The sequence below is a fragment of the Haliotis rubra genome, unplaced genomic scaffold (assembly GCF_003918875.1).
Source record: "Haliotis rubra isolate DU_JTF1 unplaced genomic scaffold, ASM391887v1 Scf774, whole genome shotgun sequence".
NCBI lineage: Eukaryota > Metazoa > Mollusca > Gastropoda > Lepetellida > Haliotidae > Haliotis > Haliotis rubra.
In genome coordinates, this window is record NW_025767495.1 from 311238 (window position 1) to 337580 (window position 26343).

At 38.0% G+C, this 26343-nt stretch overlaps 1 protein-coding gene and 1 long non-coding RNA gene across 4 annotated transcripts in view; one reads left to right on the top strand and one right to left on the bottom strand.

The window, feature by feature from the left end:
* Positions 1-26343, top strand: part of LOC124260762 — a 279431-nt gene that overhangs the window by 136704 nt on the left and 116384 nt on the right. The gene's annotated exons all lie outside the window — the stretch shown is intronic.
* On the bottom strand, positions 12436-25985 carry LOC124260763. The gene is made up of 5 exons (XR_006894164.1): positions 25745-25985; positions 23396-23461; positions 14472-14580; positions 14120-14277; positions 12436-13787 (listed from the first exon to the last, which is right to left on the bottom strand). It is a non-coding gene; the product is annotated as an uncharacterized LOC124260763 (long non-coding RNA).

Sequence of the window (26343 nt, forward strand, 5' to 3'; positions counted from 1 at the left end):
CTAACCTGAATGCGGAAGTATCGAGAGGCGTGAAAATATGTATTGCAGTAGTATACACAATGGAGATTCAGCATCAGGTCAGCTTATGGCGTTATTTATGGCTAATTAAGCTTCAGCGGGCCCCTTACAAACGGCGGTTGTTGAGGGGGACATAGTTTGATGTCCCGGGACGAAAAAGAAATTTTTAATTATGAATCCACACTGACACCGAGGAAACAGTTTATTGTGAATCTCCTATGATTTCTTTGGTTTTGGTAAGGAATGCTTGACAGGCTTGTTCCCTCCCCAGTTCTATGAATTTATTTTTCTCTTTTTTGATAATGCCATTGGCTTTATGAGACTTTGTTCGAATCAACAAGTACGGTGAGTTCCGACATCGCTAAACGAAACTCTTCTTCGGTTATCTTACTATCAGATAGCGCCATCGAGATATGATCCTCGATGCTTTACTCCCCATCAAAAGTTTAGACTCACTAGTGTAAACATAGCCACTTACCTCAATCAACTGATCTAAACTAGAATTTGCAAAATATTCTATACAGATTAAGGGTATTGTTTAAACATGAACTGATGTATTGTAAAACAAATTCGTAACGTTGAAAAGATTATTGTCATGAGTTCAATAAATGATGAAACTCAGTGAAAATTGGTGAATTCTTAACAAAACTTCACACCAAACTGCAGCTGTTCACATGCACGATATTTGCACATGCTTTTCAGCAATTTGGTGCATGATCCTTGTGCAATTCATCTGCATAAGGTTTGCAGTTGGTTCCTCCAATTTAGTGGACATATTCATTTTCGACGTAACCACATACATATACTTTACATATAGTGAGTTCCTTAATTGAGTCTAAACTTTTGATGGGTAGAATATGTAACTTTGCTTCGGGCAGAACGCGAATACGAACGTGTTTCAATGTCTTCGTATGCAATCAACGTGAAATATATTTATGAGCTAATCCCATTAACCCCGAGACTCCAGATGCTATTTCCTTGCTGAGTATGACGGGTGCGGCAATGATAGTGGATAAGAAGCTGACGCGCCAGCCACACCAAGCCCCATGCTGATTGCTACTAGCACTGTGTCGTCAATGGCATTAACGGCTCTATGGTATTATTCAAATGGTTTTCCGACATCTTGTATCAGTATACCTTTAGTCGATTAGGTTTATATGTCGGATAAATAGATATTTGTGAGTGAAATGACAGACTCTTCAATAAAAGTGACCCCCTTCGAGTTTTGTAACAGTATTTCTTCCTGGATTTACATAAATACGGCAACGTTGATGTTGTGTATCGCACCAACGTATTTTTAACCCATCTAGAAGTTTAATATCTACTACAGGGCAATTTCCAAGCAAGAGTTCAACAATGAGTGTAGAGCCTTGTATAGTCCTGACCTACGCACCTTCGAAACCATACAATTCACTAAATTGTAAACTTAACTGGTTATATCCAGTTTCCGGATGCGTGGCCACTTTTACCTGGTATTTTTGTTACAAATATTGTCTTTGATATAGGACGAAAAAAAACAAGTAGAAGTCCACTAATTTTTTTTTCTTGGCTTTATTTCTTTTTGATGGGTACATAATTGTTGCATTTGTGGTACATAATCCGTAGGCTAGAAGAATACATTGATATTGTAATTTATGTGAAGATGTTATGACAAGATGACCAAAAGGTAAAGAATTTACCATAGTTACAGTACTATGCGAAAAGGCAGGACATTTGTCAATTTCATACTGGGTGTGTAGGTAATTCTGTAATCCAACAAACTGCAGATGCAAATTAGAACATCTTTTGCATATATATATAGTATTTTGTTGCGATGATAATTGGGTTTAATACATCATTTCGTTTTTCTTTATATCCAAAGATATGTTTTGCATCCAGAATTAATCTTGTGCCTGTATCTTGTTCAATCCAGGCTTTCAGTTGTTGCCACGCACACACTCACAAAATATGTGGATAATTGATTTGATTGTAACATTACAAAATGTACAAGAAGCAGATTGTGTCAGTTTATAGTTAAATAAATCTTTGTTTGTTGTAATGATTCTTTGGACAATTTTATATTGAAACCATCTGAATTGTGTATTACAAGTTGTTCTTAAAGGTATATAATTAAAAACTTTCCAGTTGTTCTGATATATCTACGTTGATATCCCTTCCCCATTTAAGCTGGCTGTTTAACATTTCTTTTAATGTCTGTTTCTTTAACAAGACAGAGTAGAAAATCTTGCCTCCTTTACGTTCTTTGTAAAGAATATGTACATTATTTGGAATAAAGGGCTCCTCTACTTTACACAGAGTTAGTTTTTTCGAAAGTAAGTGATTTGATGGAGTTGATGATACCACTATATTCTAAAAAATGTGTCTTAATATTGTATAGGGAAATAAACTCCTCATAGGTAAGAATATATAGGTATAGATATATTAGAATGTTTAACTAATGTTCTGTGCAGTCATGAGAGTTTTTGAGCCTGTATTGTTTCAAGAATTAAAGGTACATTTATCTTTGTACTATTGAATAATCGTGTTTCGCTTGATCTTGTCAGGTTTTCCGTTCCAAACAAATTTAAAGCATTTTTTCTGTAGATTTTGAATGGTATCACTTATGGAACCTTATTTCGGTTACATACACATCATTATTTATCACAATAATTTTATATGGGTAGGTAAGGTTAATATTGATTAACCAGTTAACTTGAGATTCGAGTATAACTTCTTTTTGTTTGTAAACATTGTTTTGTTACTGCAAGGTGTATAATGTGTTTTTTGTACCGGGTTTATCGAAAACTTGCATGTCCCTGAGATCGGAGATCGAGATGGTAGCACATCTTCTCGAGTGTTGCATTCTGTGACCAGGAGCTTCAACCATAATGATACTAGTTTACGAATTAGTCTTCAATTGATTTCAGATAATGTCTTGTGCGTAAACTTTAATGTGATGAGATGGATATTCGTGGATAAGAAAATTTTGGTGAGCATAATATTTTTCTCCAAGGTCACGATGACCCACTCGAGGCTCGCGTAAGTCCTTGTGTCTGTCTGTCTGTAAAACTCGCGCGTCATGTTGATGTTTTTGAGCCCAATGGAGTTTGTCTCCCATCATGATTTCAACATTGGGGTTATCGAGTGATGGCTCTCCGAGAAAGACTTTGATATATAGTGTCGTATTGGCTGGAATCCCTTGTAATACAGACAACGCGTCTTCGAATTCAGTCACCAACTGTAAACTCGTATCTCGGAGGGACGGTTTACTCGACAGCATGTGACTTGGTTTTCTCGGGATGACGCTCATGAGTACACTCCTTCTTTGTGAGGGAATGTAAGCTCCCAGCACATTCCCATTATTGATGACTTTCGTGACGTAATGATCCTTATTCTCCGTAAACACGTATGGAGAAATGATGTTGATATTAAGCAACCAGTCGATTTAGGCTGAGATCATCGTCCATTTGTTATCATCGGTATGGATGAAATGATACAAGCTGTTTTTGGAGATACCATGGGTCTCGACATCATTTAAATCACCTAAACCACCATCGAATGCTGTGACCATTACCCAGTTATCGTTGTTGTTACGGACGAGATTGTATTGAGTCTTTGTTTATGAGTCCCCCGATCTCCACATCTTTTAAATCTCCTAGGTTACCACCACTGCCGCCAGAGGCTGTCACTTCTTTTTGCTTGTAAACGTTTTTTAATTCTAAGGCGTATAACTTACCTTCGAAACCGGGTTCGTCGAATCCTCGCATGTTCCCGAGATCGGAGAGCGCTATGGTAGTGCATTTTCTAATACGATGCGTTCCAGGTCCTGAAGCGTTCATTGTTTTTTAATTTGTACTGTTACGATTAGATACAGGTTGGTGCTTTATATCTAAAACGGACACTTTGAGTTCCAGGATCATACCCTGCATTGACTTTTTATACTGTAATAACGGGAAAGATTCGGTTCTACCGCTGTTGTATGTTTCATCTTTATCGCAATAGCTCTCAATAGAGTCAAAGGACGTTCGCCTTGAATATTATCCGTCATGCTTATCTGATCGAGATGAATGCACAGATCTCAATAGGGAACGATATTAGGTAATTTCGAGCCGAGGTTTGGGGTTGTAATTCATTCGACTGTAACCTGAGTGTTCTCGCTAAGGCCTTGGCAAGTCTTACAGATTTTTCACCACTGGTTAATGTCAGCGTTCCATCCGACTCGTTCAGTTTGAGGCAGGGTCCTTGAGGTTTAAAAATTTCGTCGTTCACCGAACAAACTGTATAATAACCATCAGATAAAATGTGACGTTTCTTATTGATAAATAGCGTGTTGTTCCTATTGTTACTGATGTTAGTCCATCGTGGGTAATACGTGAGATCGCAAAGAACTACTTCGAGTTGTCCTGAAGTGTTATCAACAGCGCGAAGCAGTTGAATGGATTCACCATTCAGTATTCCTGTGAGCGTAACGAACATGTTGAATGTATAAAGGTTCTGCATTATACTTTCACTCCGGGGGTGTTTTATCCTAAAAGTAATACTGTAAGTGCTGCCGATCTCACGCAACCGAGGATCGTGGTCGATGCAGGTGGTTCCTATTTCCAAACTCAGTTTATCCATGTGTTTAAAAATTATAGCTAACTAATGTGAAAATGGTACACGCTTGGTTTTCGAACCTGATGCAATTTTGGCAAAATCAATTCAACTTCACTGTGTGGTGCGCGACAACAGGGAGTGGCGTGACCTTGACCGACTCTCATTGCGATGAATTAAGTCAGTCTGTTTTCTCATTTCACGTTAACTACCAGATCAGACACATCCTGATAGAAATCAGTGCACCACTTCCGCAGTACAAGGCATGGGATGCGACGAACAATCCGTACGATCGGCGTGTTTACGAACGTATTTCTGACGAATTTCAAATAAATCTGAATATGGATTGGCATTTGCCGGGACTGAATCACAGTTTGGGCATTCCCATCATTCACAATATGCCCCTAGTAGAAGCCAGCAAACTGCAGAAAGAATGGGGTCGTAGGACGTATGCGAAATCTTACATCACAAGTAATGAGTGGAGTGATGATGTTATGGGGTTTTTTTAGACATTTTATTCATCCACCCCTGTTACAAAGCATTGACCTTCAGGCAAGGGAAATGAAGGTCATTGACATAGAGGAAATCTTTTAGCATAATATTTGATGTAATCAGTACTTTGCAGTTTACGTGGGATTTTAGTACAAATGACACACGCACGCATGTACGCACACACGCACAAGCCCCTTTAATATCTGACATAAACTTCAGGTTATAGTTTTTGGTCTTAGACATGAAAAAATAAACAAAAGAAAAGGACATTTTACTTATTGCTGCTCTTCTGAAGAAAATAAAATATGATACAACATCCAAGACTGATGAAATTTATCAGCAGTACAAGTGCTTAAAGGGGCACTGATCCAGAGTGATTTATTATCCCCCGCAACGCGTTTTGCGGGGGGTATTAAAATGGACGCAACGCGCACATTTTTGCGGGGGTATTTCTTCACCAAAAATGGACTCTGGTCCGTCCGTTCGTGCACATTTGTTGACTGAAATTTTTCGGAGCAGAACTCTACAACCGTTCACTATTTCTTCACCAAACTTGGCACATAGATAGATCTGGTGGTGTACTTGTGCCTTTTGGTTGTTTTGGAAATCTGAATAAAATATTTTTGGCGTTTCCATGGCAACAAGTTTGACTTAGACTGAAATTGGTGATAGTGCTCCTTTCTGGAGCAGAACTTTCAAAACCTTTCAATACTCTCCTTCCACTTTTCTATATACACACCTAAATATTTGACATAATCATAACTCGTAGACATAATAATGAAGAGTATTTTGCCATTGCGGGGGATATTGATGACTTTGTCTTCTTGTGTTTCTTGCCAACAGTCTAATTACGAAGCCAAGCTGCAGGCAGGTCAGTACCTGCTCCCTCAACCGTGACGGACACGGGGACTGGGCTACTGTCCATCTTGGCAGAATTTCTTCAACCTAAACAGTGGGACATTAGGACTGACTGACTGACTGAGTATGGTTTTACGCCGCTTTTAGCAATATTCCAGCAACATCACGGCGGGGGACACCAGAAATGGGCTTCACACATTGGGGACATTAGGAAGGGTGGATGCCCATTATTTGAAAATATCCCCTGTAGTTCTTGTCTGATTGTAATAAAGTAACCCAGCAGTGTAAACTTTTTCAGATTTTCTTATGCCTGGATGGTATAATGACTGATCCAATTTGCTCCTATTCCTGTGTTTTTACCTCGATATTCAATCATGTCATGTAAAAATATGATGTTTATTTATGCGATGATATTAAAAACACACATTTGATGTATTTGAATCCGTAAACTAAATAACCCCACTTTGCCATTGCTAGACAAATCTGAAAATTTACTTTGGTAAAAAGAGGTATATACAGTTTTTAACTTATGTTCACAGCAAATACTTATATGTATTTCTTATGCAACAATGAAGTTCCGTTCGTATCCTCAAACAGTGTCGACCCATAAGGTGTTTTACAGGCAATCAAAATTACACGCAATACAGCGATGACTACTCCCTTGCAGTAACCCGTGTTAGGTGGTATAAACCTACACATGTTATTTTTCATCATTCACTTGATGGTCAGTTATAATTAGTGGTAACACCATTCAGATTACCCTACAAAGGTTCCCGTTTGGCATTTCTCGTGTGTGGAGTAAATACTCAACATTATAGACTAAGGTTTGATGTGGCAAATGTATTACATGTTATGTAATATGTGCATGGAAGTGCAGCAAGAGGAATTATCAGCTGAGTTATAAAAACAAACATTGATCAAAGGATTAACCGAGAACATGCTGATTGATTAATTACTTTTATCCTGCACAGCGGATTTGTCAAAAGGTAGTGTTTATGTTTGTAGATTTACTAATCTATACTGAATACACCCTGTCGTAAAAACAACGTCCTTCCTTCAAAGGATTAACCTCCAATACACTGATTGATTGTTCATTATTGGCTAACTAAATTATTTTTCATCCCACCGGCATGTAATGCGGTGGGATATAGTCGTCGCGTCTCGTCATCGTTTCGGAGCATAACTCAAAGACTGTCCGATATTTTTTTAACCAAAATTGGTAGATCCGTCCATCCGTCCTTTTACATTTACAGATTATTGTCATTTTCATTTTGTTTCCGGAAACGTTTTGAACTTAGTCTTAAAGAAGAACCGTTTAGTATTTTTCAACAAAACTTGGTAGATATATCAAACAGATCCTAAAGTGGTGCCTTTTGCTATTTAGAGATTTTTGGCATTTTTATTTTTCCCGGTTTCTATGGAAACGATTCGGACTTAGGCCCAAAAGTGAGGGGTGGGCTTCGTTTCCGGAGCATAACTCAAGAACCGTTCAATATTTTTCAACAAAACTTGGTAGATATATGAAACAGAACCTTGAGTGGTGCCTTTTGCTATTTGCAGATTTTTGTCATTTTTATTTTTCTTGGTTTCCATGGAAACATTTTGGACTTAGTCTCAAAAAGTAAGGATTGCTTTCGTTTCCGGAGCATAACTCAAGAACCGTATAATATTTTTCAACAAAACTTGGTAGATATATCAAACAGATCCTAAAGTTGTTCCTTTTGCTATTTGCAGATTTTTGGCATTTTTATTTTTCCCGGTTTCCTTGGAAACGATATGGACTTAGTCCCAAAAGTGAGGGGTGGGCTTTGTTTCCGGAGCACAACTCGAAAACTTCTCAATGTCTTTCAGCAAAACTTGGCAGATATGTGAGGCAGATCCCAAAGTGGTGCCTTTTGCTATTTGCAGATATTTGTGATTTATTAATTTTTTGTGTGATTTTTAGCATTTTTACTTTTCAAGAACCGAAGTTTAGGTTTCCATGGAAACTTAAGTAGTGCCTTTGATTCGGACTTAGGCCTTAGGCCCAAAAGTGAGGGGTGGGCTTCGTTTCCGGAGCATAACTCAAGAACCGTTCAATATTTTTCAACAAAACTTGGTAGATATATGAAACAGAACCTTGAGTGGTGCCTTTTGCTATTTGCAGATTTTTGTCATTTTTATTTTTCCCGGTTTCCATGGAAACATTTTGGACTTAGTCTCAAAAAGTAAGGATTGCTTTCGTTTCCGGAGCATAACTCAAGAACCGTTCAATATTTTTCAACAAAACTTGGTAGATATATCAAACAGATCCTAAAGTTGTTCCTTTTGCTATTTGCAAATTTTTGGCATTTTTAATTTTCCCGGTTTCCATGGAAACGATATGGACTTAGTCCCAAAAGTGAACAATACAGTGGAGTCATGAAGATAAACATCAACGTTGCCGTATTTATGTACGACTGGGATCAATCCCCTTAACAAGCCTTGATGGGATGGGTTCATGTTAATGTAAGTAGATTTGAGGAACTATATCTCTTCAGTGTTCATTTACACGCAAATCTAAACTTTATCGGTCTTAAGTACATCAATCAAAGGTTGACGGAAAACCAATTAAATATTATTTTCTAAACTTTTATAGGATGGGATAATATCCGGCCATGGATGAAGTGGTCAAAACACTTGAAAGCGTGGATGGATTTCGTTTGCAACAAATTAGCGAGATCAAACGTCAACATGAACAAGAACGTGATGTTCGAATAGGATTGCATAAAATGTGTCATAGCGCAGTGAATGCCATCGATGGCATAGACACCACACTCGTAGCAACCAGCATGGGACTTGGTGCTGCCGGCGTCGGTTTACTGTCAACCATCGTAGCTCCACCCGTCGTTCTCTGGTTAGAAATAGCAGCCGGGGTATCGGGGTTATTGGGAATAGCTCTTAAATTCATGTCACATCGGTTGAAGCATGACAAAATTAGGGTTCTAGCCAAAGCCAAGCTGAACACAATCGAGGATCACATATCAACAGTGCTCACCAATAGCAAGATCATGGGGAAGAGTTCCGTCTGGTGTTAGCAGAACTCGCAGAATACCACAGAATGAAACAAGAGATTCGAACTAAGGTCCGCAAAACGAATGACATCGACGAACAAGAGAAAAAAAAGCTCATAGAACAGGGCAGACAACAAGCCTGGCAAGCATTCCTTTCCAAAACCAAAGAAATCATAGAAAATTTATGCTAAAATGTTAATTTTGATCCATAAAAAAATCTGTTGGCTTTATGGTATTCGGTAAAACCGTTAAAGTGGTCGGATACGAAGTTATGGTTTTTCCTTCTTTCAGGAAAGTTTGGGCTGGTTCTACGCTAACTCTAAAACTGATGTAGTGACCAGTTGCTAAAAAGCTAATTTGCATTTGTGTTTCTGCATAGTTAAGAGTTCTCTTTTAACGCAAGCTCAAGTTTTTGGCTTGCCCAAACAACGTTCCGTTTTCGAGCACGACTCTGCTGGATCTTTGTCCTTTCCACTTACTCCAATCTATAATGTTTGCCGTTCTTTCTGCTAAGACCGATATTTTTTTCAGTACGCCTCCTCTGCAGAAAATAATCCGCTCTTCCAAGCTTATCCATCACTAAATCTCAATTTCTCTTATTCGTTAATTTTCGTTATACTTCTAACAATATCCTAGCTCTAATACATTTTTCACTTATAATTTTACAGCGGCAATAAATAGTAAAAATATGACTTATAGGGATCTGGGGCCATATTTAAAAAAATTCTAAGAAAATTCTTAGTTTTGCTCTAAGATTACCAAAACAAAATCTTAGCTAAAAGTAACTCGTAAGAATTATTCACAAAGGGTCTGAGGGTAACTTTTAACTAAGAATGGGAGTTTGATCTTAAGAAAATACTTAACGCTGTTGCCAAGGGAAATCTGGGAATTCCCCGAGGTTATAAATAGCTTACGTTATGTCGATGGCGGTGCTTGCGCTGACATATAAGAAGAGTTGAATGGCAGACTGAACCGAGTTTAGTTTGTTTACGTTCGGTTACCGGAACAGGAGCTTCCTGACTAAAACATCGATTGAAAAGGTAGGTAAATCGAGTTATGTTATCCCCAAAATATGTTTTTTAAATAAATCTATATTTGCAAGTTGTCTCATGCAAACTTAGCAGATGACAATCTTTGGTTTGTTCGTGACGAGCACAAAATGAATGCGAAAAAGGGGAACAGGAAACTGGACAAGCAACGAATGTCTGTCTCTTGTTCAGTTAGTGGAATCAAAGAAATAAATAAAATAACATCAGAGGAAAAGAAGATGACGTGGATGTCAATCACCGAATCAATCAATGCATCCCATCCTCTTGTGATTCGATCCAATGAAGAAGTGGAGAAAAATGGTACAATCTACTTTCAAAATCAAGGCAGGAAATTGCAGCATACAGGCGAGGAACAACAGCAACAGGTGGGATTTAAAATATGGCATGACGCATTCTTTTATTTACATGTATGACAATACAGTACATAGGCCTATCATTTTTGAGTAATCAATTTTTTCTAGTAAGTTAATAAGGAAATAAACATGAAATATTATTTTGATCAATACTGTATAAAAAGCAATTACTTACATAAATAACACAACAAAAATTCTCATATTGTTTTATTAAGTTGAAACTTAATGTTAAAAGAGCATAAGTAACAATCATATTTAAAATACTTTCTATACATTACTCATGGAATAGCTTTATAAATAGTATTTTGTCTTGATCTTTAAATGTAACACAGTGTAATTTGTTTTTAAAACACATCAATACCAACAAAAACAATACTTTTTCCCATGCACAATCGAGGATCACATATCAACAGTGCTCACCAATAGCAAGATCATGGAGGAAGAGTTCCGTCTGGTGTTAGCAGAACTCGCAGAATACCACAGAATGAAACAAGAGATTCGAACTAAGGTCCCATAAAACGAATGACATCGACGAACAAGAGAAAAAAAAGCTCATAGAACAGGGCAGACAACAAGCCTGGCAAGCATTCCTTTCCAAAACCAAAGAAATCATAGAAAATTCATGCTAAAATGTTAATTTTGATCCATAAAAAAATCTGTTGGCTTTATGGTATTCGGTAAAACCGTTAAAGTGGTCGGATACCAAGTTATGGTTTTTCCTTCTTTCAGGAAAGTTTGGGCTGGTTCTACGCTAACTCTAAAACTGATGTAGTGACCAGTTGCTAAAAAGCTAATTTGCATTTGTGTTTCTGCATAGTTAAGAGTTCTCTTTTAACGCAAGCTCAAGTTTTTGGCTTGCCCAAACAACGTTCCGTTTTCGAGCACGACTCTGCTGGATCTTTGTCCTTTCCACTTACTCCAATCTATAATGTTTGCCGTTCTTTCTGCTAAGACCGATATTTTTTTCAGTACGCCTCCTTTGCAGAAAATAATCCGCTCTTCCAAGCTAATCCATCACTAAATCCTGGTATCTCAATTTCTCTTATTCGTTAATTTTCGTTATACTTCTAACAATATCCTAGCTCTAATACATTTTTCACTTATAATTTTACAGCAGCAATAAATAGTAAAAATATGACTTATAGGGATCTGGGGCCATATTTAAAAAAATTCTAAGAAAATTCTTAGTTTTGCTCTAAGATTACCAAAACAAAATCTTAGCTAAAAGTAACTCGTAAGAATTATTCACAAAGGGTCTAAGGGTAACTTTTAACTAAGAATGGGAGTTCGATCTTAAGAAAATACTTAGTGCTGTTGCCAAGGGAAATCCGGGAATTCCCCGAGGTTATAAATAGCTTACATTATGTCGATGGCGGTGCTTGCGCTGACATATAAGAAGAGTTGAATGGCAGACTGAACCGAGTTTAGTTTGTTTACGTTCGGTTACCGGAACAGGAGCTTCCTGACTAAAACATCGATTGAAAAGGTAGGTAAATCGAGTTATGTTATCCCCAAAATATGTTTTTTAAATAAATCTATATTTGCAAGTTGTCTCATGCAAACTTAGCAGATGACAATCTTTGGTTTGTTCGTGACGAGCACAAAATGAATGCGAAAAAGGGGAACAGGAAACTGGACAAGCAACGAATGTCTGTCTCTTGTTCAGTTAGTGGAATCAAAGAGATAAATAAAATAACATCAGAGGAAAAGAAGATGACGTGGATGTCAATCACCGAATCAATCAATGCATCCCATCCTCATGTGATTCGATCCAATGAAGAAGTGGAGAAAAAATGGTACAATCTACTTTCAAAATCAAGGCAGGAAATTGCAGCATACAGGCGAGGAACAACAGCAACAGGTGGGATTTAAAATATGGCATGACGCATTCTTTTATTTACATGTATGACAATAGAGTACATAGGCCTATCATTTTTGAGTAATCAATTTTTTCTAGTAAGTTAATAAGGAAATAAACATGAAATATTATTTTGATCAATACTATATAAAAAGCAATTACTTACATAAATAACACAACAAAAATTCTCATATTTTTTATTAAGTTGAAACTTAATGTTAAAAGAGCATAAGTAACAATCATATTTAAAATACTTTCTATACATTACTCATGGAATAGCTTTATAAATAGTATTTTGTCTTGATCTTTAAATGTAACGCAGTGTAATTTATTTTTGAAACACATCAATACCAACAAAAAACAATACTTTTTCCCATGGTCATACTTTTCACATTTTATTCGAAACAAGTATGTTTCTCAATTAGATCTAAGTAATAAAATACAATTATGATCAATATCATAATTTGTTCACCACACTGAATAGTGTGAAAGTGCTCTCGTAAAAGTGAACATCATAAAGATTTTTATATAATTCAACAATTTTTAATGATATCTGTATACTTGCCAGTAACATTTATAAATAGTCCATTACTTCATATATGCTCTAAGTACACATAGTGTTAAATCATTTTGAAGAAACAATTTCTCTGAGGAATAATATTTCTTTTTCATTTTTGGGTCAAATAACAGCCATATAAATTCTTGGTGAATCTAACGCATCTATAAGTGGATTAGACAATGGGATCGACACATCCATGTTGCAGTTTATTAATCTGAGGTATTTATATCATTAAAACAAATATTCCAAATTATGGAATAATAAGAATGTATCAAAGGTGATATCAAGCTTGATCTTTGGTTCATGTATTTAATATGTGCACCATATCATGACAAAATGAACAATATTACATACGTACATTACTCTTTACAGCACATTACCAAACAAATCCATGTACCTAACTGAATGTAATGAAATTATTTTATGAAAGGCTTAGTTGAAATGTTGAAATTATACAACCTTAAAGGCACACATTAGCACAGTAGTTTCCCCCAAAAGATTTGAGCTCTGCAAATGTTATTAGTGGTCCCTTCAAGGAAACTAAAAAATCAATTTTGTGTAAATATATAGACTTATTTTCATTATAGAATATAAATCAATGAGCTTGCTTGAAGTGGTGCAACTTTGAAATGAACTCCAAATTATCCAACAAGCCCACACTGTCAACACCATATAATGAAAAAGGGCACCACACCTCTGGATATCACAAATCATTGGCATTTCACTCATAATGATTCTTTAAACTGTCTCCTTAAGATTCTGATGACATTCAAGATTCTTGTACTTGTACAAGAAGATACAAGTTTGCTGATCACTTCAGTGTTAGTAATGTCTTGTTTCAGTCCATATGAGAGCGATGGTCTCGATGTGGATGTCCCAGTGTCGGTCCCAGCCACGGTCCCTGTACATGCCATGGTCCCTGATCCAGCTACGGGTACAGTCCCTGTTCCGGCCTCAGTCCAACTTCCAGTTCCCGTGACTGACAGGAAGAGGGAACTGGAATTAAAAGTGTTGGAGGCTCAGCTCGACTATTACCAACTCAAGATAAAGAAATTGAAAAGAGACTAAGGAACTGTGTTATATATAAAGATGTTTAATGTTGTTTCCACTATAATAAAGATGTTATCACAGTAAAAGATTCTTTATCTAATGATTATTATGATGTAATTTGGTCACGGAATTCTTAATACAAACATAAATATTACTCAAAGGTGTGGTCCTTAGCAAACTTTGGAAAGGATCAATTCCTAGTCTTCCCAGTGTCCGATTTATAAACATGAATTAAGAAACAATCAAAATTTAGTGAATATTATTATAAGATGGAGTACCATGTCTAGAAGTGAAGATTGACAAATTGTTGGCGATATCTGACACCGTCTGCTGGCGGCTTAACAACCTGAGGAGGTGGTCTCTGTCCATCTTGTCCAGGAGGTAGTGGGATTCTTTGTTTACAGATATTATGGAGCATGGCACACACAATCACAACCTGTAAAATATTCAATTGCAGCATGTGAAAGATAGAAATTATGGAAATCAAGGAAACCAATCGTGTTATTTTAATTGTTCAAGGAATACATGTCAGTATAATATTTATTTCTCACAAATTTTAACATATAACATTACATTTCTTATTACATTACATTATGAAAACACAAACATTACAATATATCATCAACAAACCTTTGATGCTTTTTGAGGTGTCAGCCTAATCTCTCCATGCAGGACATGAAATCTTCTCTTTAATTGTCCAATGCCTATCTCGACAACACTCCTTGTAATCTTGTGAGATCTAAAAAGAATTTTTAATGACATTTAATTGAAATGTTTTTACATTCCGAAACATATTTCAATGTATTGAATAAAATAATCAAATCCACTGAGTTACATGTATAATTCTATACTAATGATTAAGATGAATTTTTAATTATGTGACTAAATTGAGCTCAATCTCTAATATTTATAATTTCATACAGGAACTCCTTATTTCTTCAATTTCTCATCAATTTTGTTCAAATTTTAAGTATATGATCATCACAAGATATGAAAACCATATTTGATTGCAAAAGAAATTTTTCTTATAATTTACATGCAGTATAATATTTGAACTCGTGTGTTTTTGGAGATTTGCATCATTATTATATTGCATTCATTAATGTAGATGATCAACTGACAGTATAATATATTGATATTATATCTTTAAGACGTTTAATAATCTAATACAATAAGCATAGTTAAATCTTTAATCGCTAATCAGGTTTATGCAGAATTAAAAAGCTACAATTTCATTTCATTTAAAAAACACAATTTCAAATTATAGAATTTACCAATTTATAGAAGCTACTCTAATTCATACTGTGTCGGACAAGTATTGAAATGAATTGCCTGACAATTTGAGGGTCAGAAAGTACTGACAAAGTTTCGTATATTATTCTACTGACTGTGGGCTGACTTACACCAAAATCTTTGCCGCTACAAAGCTGCATTTTGCCAGTAGCTAACTAACGCAGAGTGATGGCAATCTTAGCCTCAGCGTCCAAGGAATTATTCCATTTTGTCGGACTTGTCAAGTGTTGCCGGACCAAATTGGTGATGAAAAGAATCCCCCTCAAGTCCATACGGTACCTCTTTATCAATTCTTCATTGTTGTACACTGCTAGTACATCTCTTCTTAACCTAAAATCTCTCAAGCGACACATATGAGCGGCCATGTTTGTCAAGCTAAGAAAATTCTTAACTAGTTAGGAGTACCATAGGGGGACTCCTAAATATGTGTCATACTTAGGAGTAATTCTAAGAGTAAAAAGTTTTATAAATGTCACTTAAGAAATTCTTAACACTTAAGTGTAAATATAATGGAATTCTAAGAATTTTATTGATTTAAGAATTCTTAACAATTCTAAGAAATTTTATACCCTATACTACTAACCCTGGTTTTGCAGGGCCTTGTCTAGACCACGCAGTTTCCGAATGCTATAATTCAGCTCCTGTGTTTCTAATACACTATCATGGATCGTGGACAATACATCGTCTAGTCCGTTCGAAGCTTCTTGAGCGCATTGCGATATGTCTCAAATCATCTGGATGTAATGCACTTGCCGTGGCACTGAGCTCGGTTTGCACTGTTTGTAAAGCCATGGTGACCTTCGCGGAAAGTTTGTGTCGTGTACTGCGGTAATCCACTAGTTTTAGTGTATCCCGGAGAAAGTCAACACCATGGAGTCAAGCCAGTGTGGACAAGGCGAGGGGTTTTCCCGTACAGCCATTTACGACAGTGGCATTCGGAGCAGCTGTCAGTCGCTGTCGGGGCACATGCCATTTTATCAAGCCGCGCTAGGTGACAGACTGGAATACGAACTCACGTTTAATGACTATGGTAAAGTCGTGTATGCGAGCGACTCGGACAGCAGCTATACCATCAACAACATTTCATTAGATATGGTCATGAATACTGAACTGGCTTGGCAAATTCGCAATCAGTATTTGGGAACATTATCCATCTTGTACAATCACGTACTATGTCATCGGATGATTGTCAGGGATAAAAGCGATACGTTGTGGAATATCAATCTGAATGTGCCCGCTTGGTCGATGAAGGGTATTCTGATCATTCCGGAAGAAAGAGAAAACGAAACATATTGGAACCCCGAGGGCGTACCCAATCAGCTTTTCAGCCTAAGCATGAGGGCTCACCAACAGTGGGAAGAAATCCGAAAACTGCCGGCGATCAAGTGTGTGCCAGAAATCTCTGACCCCATCGGTTAAAATCCATGATGCCTACTCTCAAAAATCAGCTCTGTTGTTTGGTGTGCCGCAAGAATCGGTTTTGAGAACCCTTTTTTCACAATTTACATCCTTCCTTGGAGACATAATTCAAAAACATTTTCTAGATTTCCATCTGTATGCAGATGACACTCAACTCTATGTCAGCTTCAAATCATCTGAACTTTCATGCAACATCTCAAAACTGGAACAGTGCATTCAGGAAATCAGAATGTGGATGGTATCTAACGTTCTCATGTTAAATGAAGACAAAACAGAATTTCTTCTCATTGGATCCAAACACCAGCTCAAAAAGCTAGAATCTGACTCCATATGTCTTCATATTGATGATGCTGAGGTTTTGTCCTCACAGTGCACGAAATCTGGGAGTAATTCTTGATTCCACCATGTCCATGGACGCCCATATTGTTTCTGTCAGCAATGCTTGCTACTACAGCATTTTCAGCATCAGCAGAGTACCCCACTATCTTGACATTCAAACCTGCAAAACGTTGATGCACTCCCTAGTAACTTCAAAACTTGACTATTGCAACTCACTGTACGCCAACATGTCATCCAGATCAATTCAGAAACTTCAAAGAATTCAGAACTCATCAGCCCGATGTATCTCCCGTTTTTCCCTCTATGAACATATCTCTCCTGTGCTTCAGTCACTTCACTGGCTTCCCATCTCTGCAAGAATCACCTTCAAACTCCTCACCCTCATTCACGACTGTTTCTACAATAAAAACTTTCCATCCTATCTCAAAGAACTTATCTCCCCTTACTTACCTCAGCGGAATCTCAGATCTTCCAGTGACTCTCTCTTGACTCAACCAAAATCACTAAATGGACTTTTCGAAACGCGTCTTCTCTTTCGTCAGCCCACAACTCTGGAATTCGCTTCCCCAAAACCTTTAAATCACAGCTTAAGACTCACCTATTTCTATCTGTGTACCAGTAGATAATCATTCTCTGTTTTATGTATATATGTTCAGTTTTATCACTGTATTAGCGCCACTGAGCATCTGTAAAGTGGATATTAGGCGCTTTACAAATGTATTATGTTTTACAGATTAAAGATGAAAATGCAGCAGAGAGGGTTCGGGTGATCCTGGCACAGTCAGGCTGGTAAGGCTCATCATCAGCTCAGGGCCCTCTCCCCCTCTACACGCTGCCCAGACAGTGAATGGGACTTCTCCCAGGAAACACTGCCTAGTCGAACCCACCAAGAACTTTCTGGAGAATATGAAGGCTCCCCAACATTGCAGCCTTCTGCATTAAACAGAGTGTCAGAAGGGCTGTGCTCTCGGTGGAGAACCCGGGCACTCTTCTGATCTGCGCCAAGAGATCAGGAGGTACCAAACCAAGGGCACCGAGAAATATGGGGAGCCTGACGACAGTGTACTTGGGATGCAAGCAAGACATTTCAAAGGCGAGGTCCGCATATTTATCATGCTTTTCCTGAATCTTGTCAATCACATTGCTGTCAAAAAAGGGACAGAAAATTCAATGATATTAATAAATTCATTGGCTTTATCAAAAAGGACAAGATCAGGTTTGTTGGCAGGAATTCTTCTGAGGCTGTATATGGGCCTGTTCCACAGAAGTTTGAAAGCATCATTTTCCATGACGCCCTGGACATGTTCAGGGTCATACCATGGATGGACCTCAGAGTCAAAGCCGAAGGCATGGCGAAGACAGTAGTAAAAGCAACAAGCCATGCCATCATGTCTCTTAAGATATGCTGTTTGTGCCAAGGAAGGGCATCCACTAACAATGTGTTGGACAGTCTCTGTAAATTCATTACACAGTCGACATTTCATATTGATATTTTGTTTAAGAATCACATTTTGGTGATTACTAGTGGGAAGTGACTGGTCCTGAGCAGCAAAATGGAAGCCCTCAGTTTCACATTTGAGACCAGCCGACTTCATCCAGGCGAAGGAGTCAGTGGGATTGCTATTCTGTTCCACACACTGCATATACACATGATGCAATGGTTTCTCAGAAAGCCTCTCGACAAAGGACCGACTCTGGGCAGACTTGGTGTAGGACTTCACCTGGTTTACTCCCATCGCTGTACCGTCCAGCAGTACATCGCCATCAGCAAAATCAACCTCAAATTTCAGATTGTGTCCAACAACCTTGGCACGCTTAAAATAGCTGTGGAATTCTTTGCTTTCATCATGAGTCTTGACATGCATCACCAGAGGATCATCCGATATAAATAAATATGTGCAAAAGTACACAAAAGAATTATATCATGAAGATTAATCAAACCCCGAACCTCCAGAACTGATTGGCATATATAAACGGTTAAGAGAGGAACGAGGGTGGTGGGCTCTCTTATCAGACATGATCCTTCTGGTCAGGCGGTCAAGACTCTGGATGTCTTGTTTTTTCCAATCAACTACTCCAAAGGAATAGGAGAGGACTGGCACAGCAAAAGTATTGGTGGCCTTGACCTTGTTTCGAGCATTTAGCTCGGAGCTCCAGATTTTCTTTAAGTGAGATTTGTACTCGGCCCGAAGTTTGTCTATTATTAAATCAACGCGGTCATCAAGGATCTCTGTCCTGCCGACGTGACGCTTGGGGAATACCTGACGAGCAAGTACGTGTTGTGGCTGGACATGCGATCCACAGACGACAATCGACTCCACGGCAGCGGGCGACACATCAAAAACGGGAGTGAGGGCATCACAATTCAAATTACCAAGAAGGCTCAAGATGTCGGTAAATTAAACCTATATTTGTATGTAATTATGGATGTGCAACTCAATATACATAATATAAAAACTCAATATACAAGACGGAAGATTTGTGCAAGCCATCTATTGAACTACCCCTGGAGCCGCATTGCCCATAATATGCGGTCAGACAGGTTGCGGGAAGACAGATTTCGTGCTGGATATGTTGGAAGGTTATTACAGGGATGTTTTCGATCATATTGTCATTCTTGCCCTACTTTACTCGGCAATAAATGTATACGGAGAGAGCGTGGGTGATGAACGACCCCAACGTACATAAAATCGATCCGTGCTTTTCACAATCAAGTTCAAGGGAGAGTCCACGCTGTTTATCCTAGATGATTGCAGCGCGAATAAAGAAATCGTTAAAAAGAGAGAGATGCTATCGTATTTAGCCTTCTCGGGTCGTCATATGAAACACAGCGTTTGGGTCCTCACGCAAAAATTCAACTCGGTACTGAAAGACCTCAGGGAACAGACATATTGTTTTTATGAGAAAACAATGTAATTCCCAACAAAACCGAGCGAGAATGAGTGAGCCAAAATGAAACACGCAAAAATATATGTTGATGTTTACGGTGTTGGAGTTAAATGTAGCTATCGTTTGTGTAAAGCCCACAGAGTTGATGCCCTCAGCTTAAGCTTATGTAATAAGAAGCAAGAATGGACTATTTGGCAAAAATGTATACCAAAATTTAAGTAAACAATACTGTCAGTTTCATGTTTGTAATCGACAAAACTTCCCCGGGGAAAGTTTAGACTGGGCTAAAAATGGCCTGCTTACACCGGGTCTCTCTTGGGACGCATTGTTGGAAAAGACTGGTGTCCAGTTGAAACTGTTGACAGATTACGATATGCACCTGTTTATCGAGAAAGGCCTGAGAGGTGGAATTTTGATGGCTGCTAAGCAATACGCTAAAGCCAACAATAAATACATAGGAGGCTAAACCACCCTCACATATACTCTATTCGCGACGCTAATAACCTACACAGCTGGGCTATGAGTCAGTCTTTACCCACTGGAGGATTTGAATGTGCCCAGACCGCGATTGTCGAATACGTAGGATTAAGACCTGAAATGTATTCCATAAAAAAGCTGACCGCGGTGAGATAAGAAAGGCTAAGGGTGTGAAGAATTATGTTGTGAAAAAGCAAATCAAACACGAACAATTCAAAGAGGCCTTGTTCAATAGACGAATGTTCTAAACACGAAATGAATACTCTGAGAAGTGACAAGCATAGGATATACGGTTTGAGAATGAACAAAACATCGTTGTCACCGATGGATACAAAAAGATGGATTGCCAACGACGGCGTCACTACTTACGCGTATGGACACAGTTGTATTAAAGGGAAATAGAATAGAATAGATAATGGATAAAATTTACTACAGCCCACGAGGATATTGGAAAGGCAAGGGCACTATCCGTAAGCTTGCCGAAGCTGTGAAGGTCTCTTAAGAGGTCGCTAAGGATTGGTTGAAGAAACAAGCACTATGGCAAATCTACTTGCCGGCTCCACGATATATACCGAGGAAAAAGTTTGAAATTTCAACGCCCAATCGAGTACATCAAGCTGACTTCTTGTTCTCCCACACAATAGGGTGAGACATAAAACGTACAAGTATGCCTTGACCGTCATGGATGTCGCCAGTTGATACAAAGAGGCCGAGCCGTTAACGGCGAAAGATTCAACTCAAGTCGCCAAGGCACTAGAGCGTATCTATAAACGCAGTCCTTTGACTTGGCCTACCGAATTGCAAGTTGACCCAGGACACAAGTTCATGGGTTCCGTGTCACACCTGCTGGCAAAACACAAGGTCATTGTCAGGCGCGGAATAGCAGGGGCCCATTGTAGTCAATCCATTGTTGAGAGATTTAATCGCACATTAGCTGAACGCTTATTCAGATATCAGTACACGCATGAAATGATGTTATTACCTAGGATACACAGGTGATTATTTTTGTGATAATCGCACATGTGCTTTTGGTGATTCTCAACGTTGATTGGTCAACTAAGCAGAGAAGAAATATGATTGGTTGACGGAACTACTTTTCATGATCAAAGTTCATTGACAACTTTTACCGTTTCATTGATAATTAGAATGTGCTGTACTCACACATTCCAAGATTAAAAACAGAAAACATAAAGGTTAAAGAATATGAATGCTCTTATTAGACATTATTATTTTGCAATAAAATTGCGTTATAAATAGTAGTCTTTTTAAAATAAATAACCTTAAAAACCAAAAACCAATCGTTTGCATTGTTGTAAACAAACATGGTGGCCATTTGGCTAACCCCGATCAAGGCCCGAAAACGTCTCATCAGACCCTCTCTGACAATGGTGTACCAGTACATCAAATCATGCAAATTTCCGGGCACAAAAATGTTCAATCAATAAACAGTTACTCTTCAATTAATGAGAAACATCAGTCCATCAATAAATTGTCAAACCGTGAGCGTGAGGTATTTATACCAACCCGGTGAACTCGAGGGAGGAAGTCAACGACGTACCATCGACTCTGTGTGGTCAATCAAAACGTACCACATCGACCGAGTGGATATCAAAGAAGACGAGCCCTATTTGTATTATCTGAAAGACGGACCTGGTTGGGGATTCGTGTGAGAGGAATTGCTCATCGTACCCCATGACATGGTATTACCTCCCTCACTATTAGATATAAAATAGTAAATAAGAAATCCCGACTTTGATGAAATTATAACAGATTCCATCCATAACAAAATTGCTAACCAATACAATTACCGAGGGGAAAAAAAATATAGATGTATCATTAGTGGTATACAATACTACTCATGATACACCTATATTTTTATTTAATTTTTCCCCCTATACTACAGGCAGAGGATTCGTACCTGACTACACGGTGTTATCCGATGGGGTTTAAATAATTGGTAAGACTATTAAAATGGTTGGAAACCAAGTGATGGGGTTTCCATCTTTATCATTGAAAGTTCTGGCTGGTCCCACTCAAACTTTTACCCGAAGTTGTAATCATCCCTGTCTCTCATTAGGCCTAAAAAAACAAAATGTTGTGGTTCCGATTACCTGACCAACCCTTGAATTTTGATGCCAACCCTATTTTTTTAAGAGGTATGAATAAAATAAGCTTACAGATACCACTGTTTTTCCCCAGCACTGACGACATCAGTCATTCTTGTAGAGAAAGTCGACATGATGGCCGCAAGCTTGATTGAATAAACAATTACACATTGACAAATGTGTTATTACTTTGCACTTTACTTCTAAAGAAATGTCAACAACAAAAAATCCTACCTACCTACCCTAAATTTTAAAGAGGTGTAATCAGAACCACAACATTTTTTTATATTTGGCCTTATCCAGCTAATTTTTTGTAGTTTTGGGTCATGAATGTTTCTGCATACTGAGAATTCTCTTCCAACTCGAGCTCCAGTCTTTTGTTTGCCCAAATAATATTCCATCTTTGAGTCCTTTGCCCTTCCTGCTTACTCCAACCTATAATGGTTATCGTTTTTCCTGCTATGACTGATATATTTTCAGCACTATCTCGAACCACTCTAGGGCCAATGCAGAGTATTCTGTTTTCTCTTGTTGATTCATTTTTCATTATACCTCTATTAAAATCATCTTTCTAAATGGAAAATTTAAGTGCGGATTCATAATTAAAATATCTCTTTCATCCCGGGACATCATGTGTTGTCCCCTCAACAACTGCCATTTGTAAGGGGCCGCTGGAAGCTTAATTAGCCATAAATAACGCTATAAACGGACCTGATGCAGAATTGTCCATTGTGTATACAGTGTACTACTATTGCTACGGTATGATTTGTTTTATTAAGTAACAGATTAATGCAAGATAAGAGGGTATATAATAAATATAGAACGTCATACCAGTGCATTTGGATGTTTTGTATTGAACGAGAAGATGTCATGGGAGCAGAGAAACAACTCGAATGACAAAAATTGTGACACTGTGAACTTGATGAAGGTATTCAGGACCCAGAACTGTGTTCAACTTATGAAACAGCCAACTTACAGGAGTGGACTTATTCTGGAATGGATAATCATTAAAGACTCTGAAAACTGCATTACCAGTGTTGATGTAGCAGATTCCGGAAGCCACATGGCAATTCACCCTGGAGATACAGGAATCCATAGCTGAAAGACGGATTGCAGAATAATTTAGTCAAATTTCTCAGAAATGTGGATTTTAAGGATGCTTGAGTAATTTTTTTGAGTAAAAGCAAGCACCCCAAATGTTATGGGGTAGTTTTTCGTGCTGAATATGAATCTGTTGTTTGCTAAGCTCACACTGCACGTTTTGAATAAAAAGGTACAAGCAGTGCATCAACTTACAAAATCCTCTGGCACAAGGAATCCTAAAACCAAATATGTGATAGCAAAGTCTTTTAGTACACCCTCGATCCTTCAGTCATGGCACATGGGTTGTATGCATTTATTTTCAATTTCACCTTCATCTTCATATTATCTATTTGACACATTATCAGATGGAGTTCCTACCTGTTCCTGTGATTCCCTGAACTGTTATGTGGGTAATTATATTAATCAAACTCACTGCATAAATGAAAGCAATTTCATTTTGACATGTGTATGAAGCAGTATAAAAGCATTTGTGTGGAATACATGTAAAAATGCCTATCGCATCATGTTGCACTCATTGACCTTTGAACTCAATGACTGCAACTTGGAAGTAATTATGCACTTTATATGCAATTGTTTTTATCTAAACAGTTTGTCTGGAATACAATTCTGTCAACAAAAGGAAAAGATTCAGCCTTGCTTTGTATTTTTGAGCAAAAAAGGCTCTAAAATGTAGCTCTTCACACAAAACTAAAAGTTGCTCTGTAAGGGAGATATTTGCAAAAATACGAAACTTTTCCTTCAGCATTTCCTTGAAATCCAATATTTAGAAATCCTGTGGTAACATTATTATTCAATATATTGTAAAATGAGTTCATTGTATGGATAGAGAATGATAAATAAAATGCTTCTTAAATTTTTTTGAATTTTGCACTCATTGACCTTTGACCCCAGTTTGTGACCTAATTAGGCATTTTATAGCTTAGCAAACAACAGATTAGTATTCAGCACGAAAAACTACCCCGGAATATGTGATCTGTGTTACATGTCTTACAGACACCTACTACAATACATGTAGTATTAGTTGTCAAAATATCACTGACGATATAGTTTACTTGACTTTGTTTAATGGCGGACATACAGTACACAACAACTGGTGACATCACACTCTAAGAGTAGGGAGGTGACTCTCAGCTGGTTACACAAGTTTTACACCACGTAACATCCCCCTTTCTTTAAAGGAAAGAATAGAAGGGTCATTACTTTGGCTGGATGAGAATTAGATTGGTTGGAATTAGAGTTCATTTGGCTGAAGACCAATATGTGTCACATAGGGATTTATCATTAAATGTAAGATGAAAACTTAAAAAACTATTCAGTGATTTAAACATGTTAAAAGTCAAGTCTTGGACGGAATTTACTGCTTGAACTTAATTATTATTTATGAGTCTATGAGTCAAGTCTGCACGGATGGATTTCACAGCTCTCCCGGATCTGGTGTGGTATGCTGGTGGGTGGTCAGCATCAGGAGGTTGCTGCTTAGGGAGTGTTTCAGGTGTAGACGTTGTCGACGTTGTTCTGCTGGGTTGTTACTGCAGGCAGTGGAGGGTCAGAGACTGGCATCTCGGTGTTGGTAGGTTCTGGACGTCGGGACTTCTTCATGAGACGGAGTGCTTGTTGACTTGTTCATGAGTAAGTTCTACTTTTCAGCTTCCTGGTGCTTGCTTGAGTCTTCCCACTTTGTATTGCATGCGGACTGTATCACCTGTTGTTATGTGTCATCACAAATGTCAATACCAAGTATGAGTCTATCTCTGATGATTGATGGCACACAGTTGTTACAGTAGTTGCACGTTTTGACAAGAGAGCGAATAGGATTCTGAAATGCCTCAAATGATTCCCCTTCTGTTTGCACTCGTTTGTTGAACACATAACGTTCATAGGTTTCATTGATTTCACCTACAGCAAAATCGTCAAATTTCTGGATAATCTCCTTAACAGTTCTCACACCATCAGCAGTATCAAAGTGAAAGCCGTTATATACTTTGAGTGCTTCATCACCAAGGGTATGGAGGAGTAGTACTACCTGATAGTCTCTCTTATATTGTTGAAAGTTGATGAGGATAGAGTAATTGGTCCATTTCTGTTTAAGAATCTTCCAATTTTCTGATATATTCACCTCAATACTCAAGTGTGAAGGGGCCTTGATACCACTTACAGTGCTAGGAGGACGTGCATTTGCTTCCTGTTCAGACATAACTGTTTCTTACACACTGATAACATACAGAATCGTGAGATAGGAGTGCTGTCAGTCATCCTTGAACACTAAGTCATACACACCTGTAGAAGGTCACTTTTCGACTGTCGGATAGTAGCACTTGGTCGCGAGTGCACGGCGTGTGTACTCGTAGACAAACTTGTACAAAGTTAATGTTCAACTGATACACAGCTTACGTGACACAGAGAGTGAGTTCAGAACACGCTGCCACCATGTTACGTGTCTTACTGACACCTACTACAATACATGTAGTATTAGTTGTCAAAATATTACTGACGATATAGTTTACTTGACCTCGTTTAATGGCGGACATACAGTACACAACAACTGGTGACATCACACTCTAAGAGTAGGGGGAGGTGACTCTCAGCTGGTTACACAAGTTGTATACCACGTAACAGTCTGCTTGCTTTTACTCAAAAATGCTTCATTCATTCACATTTCTGAGAAATTTGACTAGTCTAGAAAGGATATGGCAAAAGTCACACCTTGAAGTAGACTGGCAGATCTACTGCTCCCACAGGAATAAGGCCTCATTATCTTTTAATTGCTCAAAGCAAGAGTTCACGAATATGAAGATTCAGGAAAGTATTGCAGACTCCAATGCCCTTTCAAAATTAATGTTCTCACTGATTTGAAAAGAAAGGAACTGTTCTCTTCC